This window comes from Nomascus leucogenys, chromosome 8, assembly GCF_006542625.1.
Source record: "Nomascus leucogenys isolate Asia chromosome 8, Asia_NLE_v1, whole genome shotgun sequence".
Lineage (NCBI taxonomy): Eukaryota > Metazoa > Chordata > Mammalia > Primates > Hylobatidae > Nomascus > Nomascus leucogenys.
In genome coordinates this window covers 64,163,754-64,174,228 of record NC_044388.1, presented here as the reverse complement: position 1 = coordinate 64,174,228, position 10,475 = coordinate 64,163,754, and positions in this window count along the sequence as shown.

Below are 10,475 nucleotides of genomic sequence, written 5' to 3'. Positions count from 1 at the left end.
TTATTAGCAGCACGAGAACAGACTAATACAACCTCTTTACAGATATACCTGTTAAATTTAGTAGTATTGATAAAATAGAATTTTACCTAGTGGTTGAATTTCAAGCTCACTTTTTTTGTCTTTACTGTGTGTGTTGGTATTCACGGGACGGTGTAAATATCTCCCCAAAACATCTCTTGTTTCCTTATTGAGTTACAGAAACTTCTTTTACTACTAATCTTTCTTTGTCATATTCATAATTCTAGATTTTTGGTTCTCACATCTCAAATTTCAATATGACATTACTTTATCAGCCGTAACCACCAGCCAAATTATTGGTGTTCAAAAGCCAAACTCCATACACAAAGTTAAATTTTATTCTTTTATACCATTTCTATGGCAAATGTTTACTTCCAACATCTTCTTTTATCTTGCACATTCAAGACCTTCAATGAAAAAGAAAAAAAAAAAAGAAAGAAATGTAACCATCACCTGTGATCCATTAACTTCTTTAGTTTCCTAGCAAGGGCATCAGAGTTGTTGAAGATATATTCCACATTACTTCTAATGGCCGAGTTACTCCATCTGAGTCTCTATTGGCTTTCCATTAAGTCTCAGATAAATACCCCAACCTCTGTTGAACTGACACAGATCTACATTTGGTTGCCTCCAGACCTATTAGCAAACACCAGAGACCTTATTTCTTCTTGTGGAGGTCTGAAGGGGATTTTTCAAATCTGCTAGTGCCAAAGAATCTTTAAGTTTCCCCAGAATCTTAGGTATTACTCTCTTTCTGAATATCTGAAATAACCCACTATGGGGCAAAGTTTCCTTCTGTCTTATACCTATACCTTGAAGCATGAATTCTCAGTGGAGGTAACATTGCCTCCAAGAGGGAAAAAAATTGTTCTTGGTGGGGAGGGAAGAATAGGGGGAAAGAACTTAGATTTTTACAAAAGTTCAGGAATCCTCCAAAGCTCAACCCTGTCTGAAAACATCTTATTCCTTAGTATTTAATTTCTCTTGTTGGAGAAAAATTGCATTTAATTTTAAACTTACATAATTCATTGATTTAATTTTTCTTCTTAAAGGGAAATAATTTTTTTTACGTGGAGAAACACTGCCCCAAAGGATAAAGAGTACTTTCTTCTTGCCTTTCACCACCTTGGTACATTTAATAGAATTTTTCACTTATGAAGTTTTCTTCCTGGCTTTCTTCATGTATTAGTCCTTTCATTCTACTTAGACACTTTTTGACAACTAGAACTATGGATTCCAGTTATAAACAATAAAAATTAATCTTGGTGGATTTGACCAACAAAAAAATCTTATTTATAGATTATTGGCATCTTAAGAAATTTTCCAAATTACATCAAAAAAAGTTTAAAAAACTAGAAAGAATGATTTGATAAAGAAGACAAAGCAGAAATTTATAAAAATAAAAATGAACAAAAACAGATAAATCCAAAAGCTAGTTCTTTGAAAGGAATAATAAACACCTCTAAAACCATAGATACAGGAGAGATTAAACATATTACAAATAAATATTACATACAACTCTATGATGAAACATTTTTAAATCTAGAAGAAATAATTTTCTAGCAAAAATAAAATTAGAAAACCCAGTAATAAGAAGAAAGCTTGAAAGAAACCAGTTACCATAGCAGATATTGGAAAATAATTATAGACCTATCACTGGACAAAGCATCCAGATCAGATGGTTTCACAGCTGAGTTTTAACCTCTTAAGAACAGGTTATTCCAATGGCATCTAAAATATTCCAGTCCTTATAAAAAGATGAAAACTCCTCCAATTTATTATGAAGACTAAATAACTTTAATACTAAACCAGGAAAATTATTACAGCACAATAAAATTTAGGATTAATCTCATGCGTATAGAAATTATTCTATCTTTTTTTAAGGAGCAGGATAACAGGACTGAATCCAGAAATTATGACATCTAAATAAAACCTTAACAAATAAAATCTAGCAACATATTGAAAGAAACAAAACAGTATACATTTTAAAATTAAAAATAATAAATCAAGACTTACTGTGTAAATTAACATGTGAATGAGTATCAAAAAGTCTATTAACATTATTATATAAGTAAACTAAAGGGAAAAAGGCAAATGGTTATGTCAATAGATGGAAAAGATCATTTGATAAAATGTGTCACTTAATCTTTGTAAAAAATCAAAGTCAGACAGAGGTAGAAGGAAATACATATAATAAAGACTAATTGCCAAAAATTAAAACTGAATAGTACACTAAATGATAAAAGACTATAACTATTTCTATTAAAGTCAGAAACTAGATTAGCATTATTTAACATTGTCTTGGAAATTTTAGCACTTGAAAAAAGATTAAAAAATGAAATAACATAAATGTTGGAAAAGAAAAGGTAGAAATAGAAAATCCAAGGGACTCTATTACAAAAATATTATTGGGCTTAGCCAGAAACTAGGTAAGGTGGCTGGATAAAAGATAAGTGTACAAAAACTAGTAATCTTTCTCTGTACTAGAAATAAATTTAAAAATGGATATGAGAAAAATTCATTCACAGTAAAGATAAAAACTTTAAAATGCTTAGGAGTAAATTTTAAAATCAGAGTATAGGAAATTATAAAAATCTTGATATAAACTAAGATATGCACAAATAGAAAAGCAAACTATGACTCTGGATGGAAAAAATGTTAATATAAAAATGTCAGTCTCTCTAATTAATATGTAAACTTAATAAAATTCCAGTTAGAATTCCAACAGTGTTCTTTCTTGGCAAAGGGGAAGAAAGGAGGAAGGGATAATTAAATAAATGATCTTAGAGTTTATACCAGGGGATAAGTATCTAAGAATAACCAAGAAAAAATATGAAAAAGAAGGTTAGTGAAGGGGGTGAGGACATTCTTCAATAATTATAAGAACATACAATAATCTGCTTTAATAAACATTTTATTGGCATTGAACACAAAATGTAACATGACAACCTGAAATGTAAGTCCAATTACATATGAGAATTTAATATATGATAAGGATGACGTTTTATCTAAGTGGGAAAAAATGCATTATTTAATAAATGGTGGTGATACAAATAATCTAAGTGGAAGAAAATTAAATTAGATCTCTTTGTTTTACCATATATGAAGGCAAATTTCAGCCTAAATGGCTAAAAGACTTAAATGTAGAATATTAACAACTTAAAATTCTACAAGAAAATTTAGGAGACAACATGTGGACAAGATTGGAAAAATAGATGACACAAAATAAAAAATAGAGATTTTATCATAAATTTAAAACTATTTTATAGCTTAAAAACATAAGGGTCAGGCGCAGTGGCTCACATCTGTAATCCCAGCACTTTGGGAGGCCGAGCTGGGCGAATCACCTGAGGTCAGGAGTTCAAGACCAGCCTGACCAACATGGAGAAACCCTGTCTCTACTAAAAACACAAAATTAGCTGGACGTGGTAGCGTACACCTGCAATCACAGCTACTCAGGAGGCTGAGGCAAGAGAATCACTTGAACCCAGGAGGCAGAGGTTGCAGTGAGCCGAGATCACGCCATTGCACTGCAGCCTGGGCAACAAGAGTGAAACTCCATCTAAAAAAAAAAAACTTAAAGATTTATAAGCTTGGACAAGTACTTGCAATTCAGGGGACGTAGGTTAGTTATACCATGCAAAAATTTCTTTCAAATTAAAAGTAAGGAATAAACAAACAAAAACTTCGGCAAAGGACATGAAGAGACTGTTCATAAGAGGACAAATTCAAATGGTCAGCAACATATGAGAAGATCAAACTTGCTAGCAGTTGAGAAAATGCAAATTAAAATAAAATTATAAGATATATTTTATTATCAACAGAATGGCAAATGTTTTAAAGAATTATAATGCCTATCACTGGCAAAAATGCTAATTGATAGAAATGTTCATTATTTTGGCTTTTTGTGAAAGCAATCGGGCAACATCTATTACATTTAAATACATATGTACATACACACACATGCACATGCACACCTGTTTTTAGTATATAGGGGAACAAAGAAAACCTCATATTTAATGGTAAAATTTTGAAAGCATTCCCTTTGAGATCAGAAACAAAACAAAGATTTCTGGTAATACTTCTCTAATTAGCATTAATCTAGATCCTAGTAAGAGCAGGTTAAATAAGGGAAAGTTTTTTTTTGTTTTTGTTTTTGTTTTTTGTTTCGAGACGGAGTCTCACTCTATCGCCCAGGCTGGAGTGCAGTGGCGCAATCTCAGCTTACTGCAACCTCCACCTCCTGGGTTCAAGCGATTCTCCTGCCTCAACCTCTTGAATAGCTGGGACTACAGGCACCCGCCACCACACCCAGCTAATTTGTAAGGGAAAGTTTTAAGAATTCTCAGAAAAGACTTTCATTATTTTTCAGATAAGAAAATTATGTCTAGAGAAATTGAAAGAATCCAGAGAAATTATAAGAATTAGAGAGTTTGGCAAATTTGCTTTATACAAATTACTGTCTGTATAATGAATCTTATTTCCAAATACCAGCCACCAAATAATTAGAAAATAAACAATTTTTAATTTCTTATTTGTAGTAGCATTAAAAACATTAGATGTCAAGGAGTAATCTACCAGAAAATATACAAGATCATTATGGAGAAAACGATAACATTTTTTAGAGAACTTAGACTACACAAGTAGAGAGACAAGGTATTCTCATAGATTGGAATACACATGCCAGTTATCCCCAATTTAATAGATTTGGTGCAATCTCAGTCAAAACTCCAGTAGATCTTTTTTTTATGAAACTCAAAAAGTTGATTCTAAAAGTTATGTAAAAACACAAATGGCCAAGAATAGTTAAAATCCTCTTGAAGAACAAGGTGAAAGGATAGCTCCACCAGATAGCAAGAATTTATAAATGTATAAAACCAAGAGAGTATAGTATTGGCTTAGAGATAGACGGACTAACAGAACAGAGCCCAGAAACAGAATTCATTATCAAGTTACAAGTTTTTTCTCAAGAATTATTACTTGCCCAGTGGGATATGACTTTAAAACCCAAAGGACCTCCCCTGTAATTTTCCTAACAGATTTTTCAAAAGGGTCCATATGATATATTTTCTGCCACAAGCGCTTTGAGCATCATTGGATCCTCCGGTAATAAGGGGCAAGGGGCAAAACTGCTTTGTATCAATGCCTTGACAAGTTGGAGAGATTTGCTGTGGGCCCCACTCAAAGCTAACAGCCTTGCTGGTCACCCAATAAATGAGTCCGTATAATACCTTTGTATAAGGAGCAACAAATCCAACCATAATAGTTTAACCAAATAGAGGTTGATTTTTGTCGCATACTAAGGAGTCTGGAGGTAGATTGCAACAGTGTCAGGATCCTTCTATCATTCTGTTCTACCATCCTGCACTTATGATTTGTGCTCAGCTGATTTCTTTGGGTTCGTGGTCATAGGATGGCTACCCCAGCTCCAGATAGGAGAAGGGAGGGAGATAGAAAGAGATGGCATCTTTCCCAGAAATCTAGAGAGCATGTCACAGTAACCAGACTTTGATACTTGTTGATCCCTAGCAGCAAGGGAGTCTAATATTTTTAACTGGATACACTGCTGCCCAAACAGAATTGGGGTTCTGTTAAAAAGGAGAAATCCATATTGGTAGACAGTTAGTAGTTGTCTGCCATAGGATCCAAACATGGTATGTATTATTTCCAAAATTCAAAAACACTTATAAAAGATGGTCTTTCTCTTTATCAGTGGCAAGAAGTGCAATGGACAGCTACTTCTCCTTCATTTTCTAGGAACTATTCCAACATTCCCCAGGCACTCTCACACACATGCATGCTCTGTCTCTGTCTCTCTTACACACACACACACACACACACACACACACTTGGAATTTTACCAAGGTAACAGGCCCCATAATTTCATGAGATTTATTCGCCATCTTCTGACACACAGGATTTTCCGAGGCACCTAGTCTGCATGTTGCTTCCTGTTTCCAAGTTTATCAGTACAATGTAATTAGATATAGTGAACCAGCTCCACATCCTGTGGACTGAATTTGAGATCAAGTCAGAAAGCGGGCATAACCTTAAGGCATTTTGGTGAAAGTATATTGTTTACTCTGCCAGATGAAAACAAACTCCGTATGTCCCCCACTTACAGGGATAGAGAGAAAAAGCAAAGATACTCAGTGGGGATTCAAGATTCAGGATATTCTGAGTAAACTGGGTTGGATAACAGAGGCTGGTATATGTTTGAAAACTGGTAAGAATGATTATTTGAATTTGGCCTAAGTTATTTTAGCTTGGTTTTATTTTTAAACCAGCAAACAGGAGTGCAAAAGAACAAAATTTTAAAATTGCCAAAAGTTTGTAGGCTCAGTAGTCCTTGTGAAGTAAGGATTTTGATCTGCCATTTATACTGTCTTACTCTCTTGGAGACATGGAGGAATACATTTGTATTCAAGTGTCCATCTCGTTACTATATAAGAAAATTCCTATGTTCCACAATTACACACTGCTGCATTCTATTTTTGAATTAGGTAGCTGGGTCTTCTCAAGGTTTCACTGAGGCATGCCTGGCCATGGCCTACATGAATCATCTATGTCTTCCCATTCAAATTCTCCAGGCCCACTCTTCCCCCAGTCAGTGCTTCAACTTTCTCCTAAGAGACCAGCTGAGGATGTGAATTCAACTCTTTTTAATTCAGAAATTTTGGAGATCAAACTGTGCATTTTGTATTTGACTTTCTCCACATTTCAACAGCAAAAGATAAGATATTCTTATAATGATCCCAGGGAAGCCTCTGGATTTTAACACATACTTTGAACTGAGAACTTAGGAATTTGAGTAGGTTTTTCTTTTTATTGAAGCTGTCCATTACAATTAGGAGAAGCCATCTCATCCCATAGTCATTGAACTCCCTGTGGCCTTCGTATTATTCAATAGAATTGATCTCTTAGTTCCCCAAAGCTTTGTCTTCAATGGGGAATTCAGTCTAGGTGCACACAGGTGACAATTTGATTAACTGGTTCTCTAGATCATGACAAGAACCCTTAATCACACCAGCTGCATTATCTTTGCCTTCAACCTCAATCAGGCCAGATAACAACAGTCCCATATTTCTGTATACATCCCATGTTTCTCTAAGGCCCTATGGTCTGCAACCAATCCATTTCTGGTTCTAATTCCTGGATCATTCAGAGTTCCTAATTTCAAAAACTAGAAAAAAAACTTTGTCTGATTGAAGCAGAAAATGAATTTATGAATGACTATCACGTGGCTCACAGAATCGCTAAGAAGGCTGATGAGTCAATTGTGTGGCTCGGCAGCCAGGAAAAGTACTCATTCAGAGGCAGTTGCATAGGCAACAATCTAACTGGACACTGGGCTCTTCCAGCCCCTCTGGCACTGCTACTACCAAAGCTTGATCATTCTGCTGCCTTTGATCCTGAGACACTGGAGAGTTTCTTATGGTTCCCTGACTTCATGACTTCATTTCATGAGTGGAGTCTATGACTCACACCTGTAAGCAGAGGAGACTGAGTAAGCAAGTACCTGAGCCTTCTGTTTCTATAGTGGAAGGTACATTCTGTATTTCACTGACACAAAGTGGGAAAATCCAAACATAGGAAAAGGTTTCAGATACTGGACGGCCACAAAGAAGGACAAGTGTTCACCTTGCCTTCTAATAAGCCAAAATAGGGAGAGAGGTTCAGGTTCCTTTGCCTTCCCAATGAGGAGACAAAATTACAGCCAGTAAGAAGACAAATATGGCACACATCCTGGAGGTCACTGAAACACTTTTACAACTTGGCCTCTTTCCTGGGTCTCACTTTGAATTTCAGCATTCTGAAGTTGCTCCATTAACTTTAGTAGTCAATTCACATCTCTTCGCTAGGAATTTGTCATAACACAAGAACTTCTTTGCTTTCTTCCCTTTGGGTCCCATCTTCTGCTAACCTATTAAATATTCGTATTTCACACTGATTATTTTTTAACCAAAGCCTTGTCCTTCTCATACTCAATAACAATTTCATTTAATCAGTGCTTATTGAGCACTCACACAGCCTAGGTGGGTGATGTGCTAGACTTTGAGGACACAAAGACACATTCCAAGAGGAAGGAAGTCCCATAACAAATCAGGGCAATTGATGATTCAAAAAATGTAAGTGTTCAGATCCTTGAGAGAAACATCTCACATTTAAAATATCTATATCTGAAAACAAACAAAAAACAAAACAAAAGAACTAACAACTCCAGTGAACTCCCCTTACACCGAGAATAAGCCCAAACTCCTAACCATGCTGGGCCTGTAAAGCCCCATCTGACTGGGCCCAGCCTTTCACACTGACCTCATCTCCCACTGCACTCTTGTGCTCACTGTGATCCAGCCCTATCAGCCTTCTTTCCAATGGAGAGATCAAGTTCATGTCCAGCTAAGTGTCTGCACTTGGTTTTACCCATTCTCCATAGTCTTCCCACAACAGCTTCTCAGACAGGTCATCCCTGACCACCCTATCAAAAATAGCCACTCTCTTCCCAGTAACTCCCTCTCATCACTCATATTCCCATTATGTTGTATATTTACCACCTTCCTTCCCACCAAGAGCATGTACTACCAGAGAGCAAGGGTCTTTGCCAGCCATGTTCATTGCTAGCCTCAGTGCACTGCATCATGCCTGCACACAGTAAACTGACAAGAAATGTTTATTATACGAATTAAAGTATAAATGAAGGAATGGTGTCTCCATCCACTAGAGCTTCTATAACAAAATACCTGAGACTGGGTAATTTATTATATAAAGAACAGAAATTTCACTCTTCATAGTTCTGGAGGCTGGGAAGTACAAGATCAAGCCATAGGGAGGTTCAGTGTCTTCTGAGGGCCCTGGTGTTTCCTTCCAAGAAGGCATCTTGAATACTGTGTCCTCACATGATAGAAGGAACAGAAGGGCAAAAAAGGGGCCTAAACTAGTTCCCTCTGGCCCCTTTTATAAGGTCGCTAATCCCATTCATGCAGGCAGAGTCCTCATGACTTACTCTCTTCCCAAATGGTCCCGCCTCTTAATGCCACTACAATGATTAAGTGTCAACACATGAATTTGGGAAGGCATGCAGACAGTAGTAATGACATAGACAAAGTCCAAACTGATAGCAAGGGCCACTGTTGGCATGTCAGGGAATGTGTATATTTAGTGATGCAAATCTCCAGGGTATGCCAGGACATCCTAGATTTTCCTATTTTCTGTAGATTCCTCTCTCCCTTTTGTAAGTCTTGCCAAAAGGTAGAAAGGAAAAATGGAGGTATCTTTGGCCAAGAGAGGACAATTCAGTCCAGGACACTATGGCATTAAAAGCTGTAGAGGCCTGAATTTGATCATCATTTTAAAAAGCAATATTTTCCTATAGAAGGAAAGCACTTGTGTGGAAGGGAAACCTCACCCAAAGGGCAGGTACCTTGGAAAGGCCCTATTCTGGCCTTTTCTATGTCATCAGAGATGGCAGCATCTGCCCTCTTATCTGGTCATGTGAAAACAACATTTGTGTGCAGTCTCATTAAACTTTAGGACTAGCAGCAAATAATGGAGCAAGTTCCAAGTCGGCTGCTTCTCTTGTCAGTGTAGCAATAGTCTTGGCAACTTTCTCTTACTCTCATTACTCTACAGCTATTTATACACTGGCACAGGAAAACATATTATTTGCAGAAATGCCTCCGGATCCTATGTCATTTATACAGGCACAGAAGATGTTTTCAAAGAGCCATATTTCTGTAGTATTTTTTGCAACAAAGACTGTACAGCAGTGATCTGCCAGGTTGTGTGGGTGTAAAAACAGCCTCCAGTAACTATTCTTTAATTCTACTTTGGCTATTTAATATCTGTTCAAGTATTTCAATCTGCCCAGTCTTAGATTTTGGATGTCACTCATGATCAATTTGCAAGCTTTGAGAACACAACAGAATGCCTAGGCGTTCCTTTCTCAATCCTCTCCTCCTCCCTATTGGGTTTTATGGGTATCGCAACAGTATCAGTGCACTTTGGAACTCTTAGGTTAGCTAATCTGGAAATACGCAATGGTAGGGATAATGCAGACCTCTTGTTTAATTTCCTTAGATCAGGTCCTCTGCAGATGCCAAGTCTGGATTAGACAGGCAGGAGATTTATTGAGGGAAATGCCAAGGAGGGAAAAAGGAGAGGGAGCTGCAGGAAGTGAGGGGAGCTGGGAAGGATGAGAAGGACGTAATAAGGGGTGCTGGATAGACAGTCTCAGATGGCAGCACAGTTCCAAGAAAATCTTGGCCAGGTTGATGGGAAGTCTTTGAGCCAAAGTTGCCCACCAGAGAAGTCCCCCAGAGAAGCCCTGCATTAGTGCCCTGTGGCACTTAGTTGAGCAGCCCAGGGGAGTGTAGACTCAAGCAAGCACTATAGGGGATTCTCATCTGTCACTCCTGCTCCCCGCAGAAGAATTGACTGCAGCATTTTCATAGCCCCCA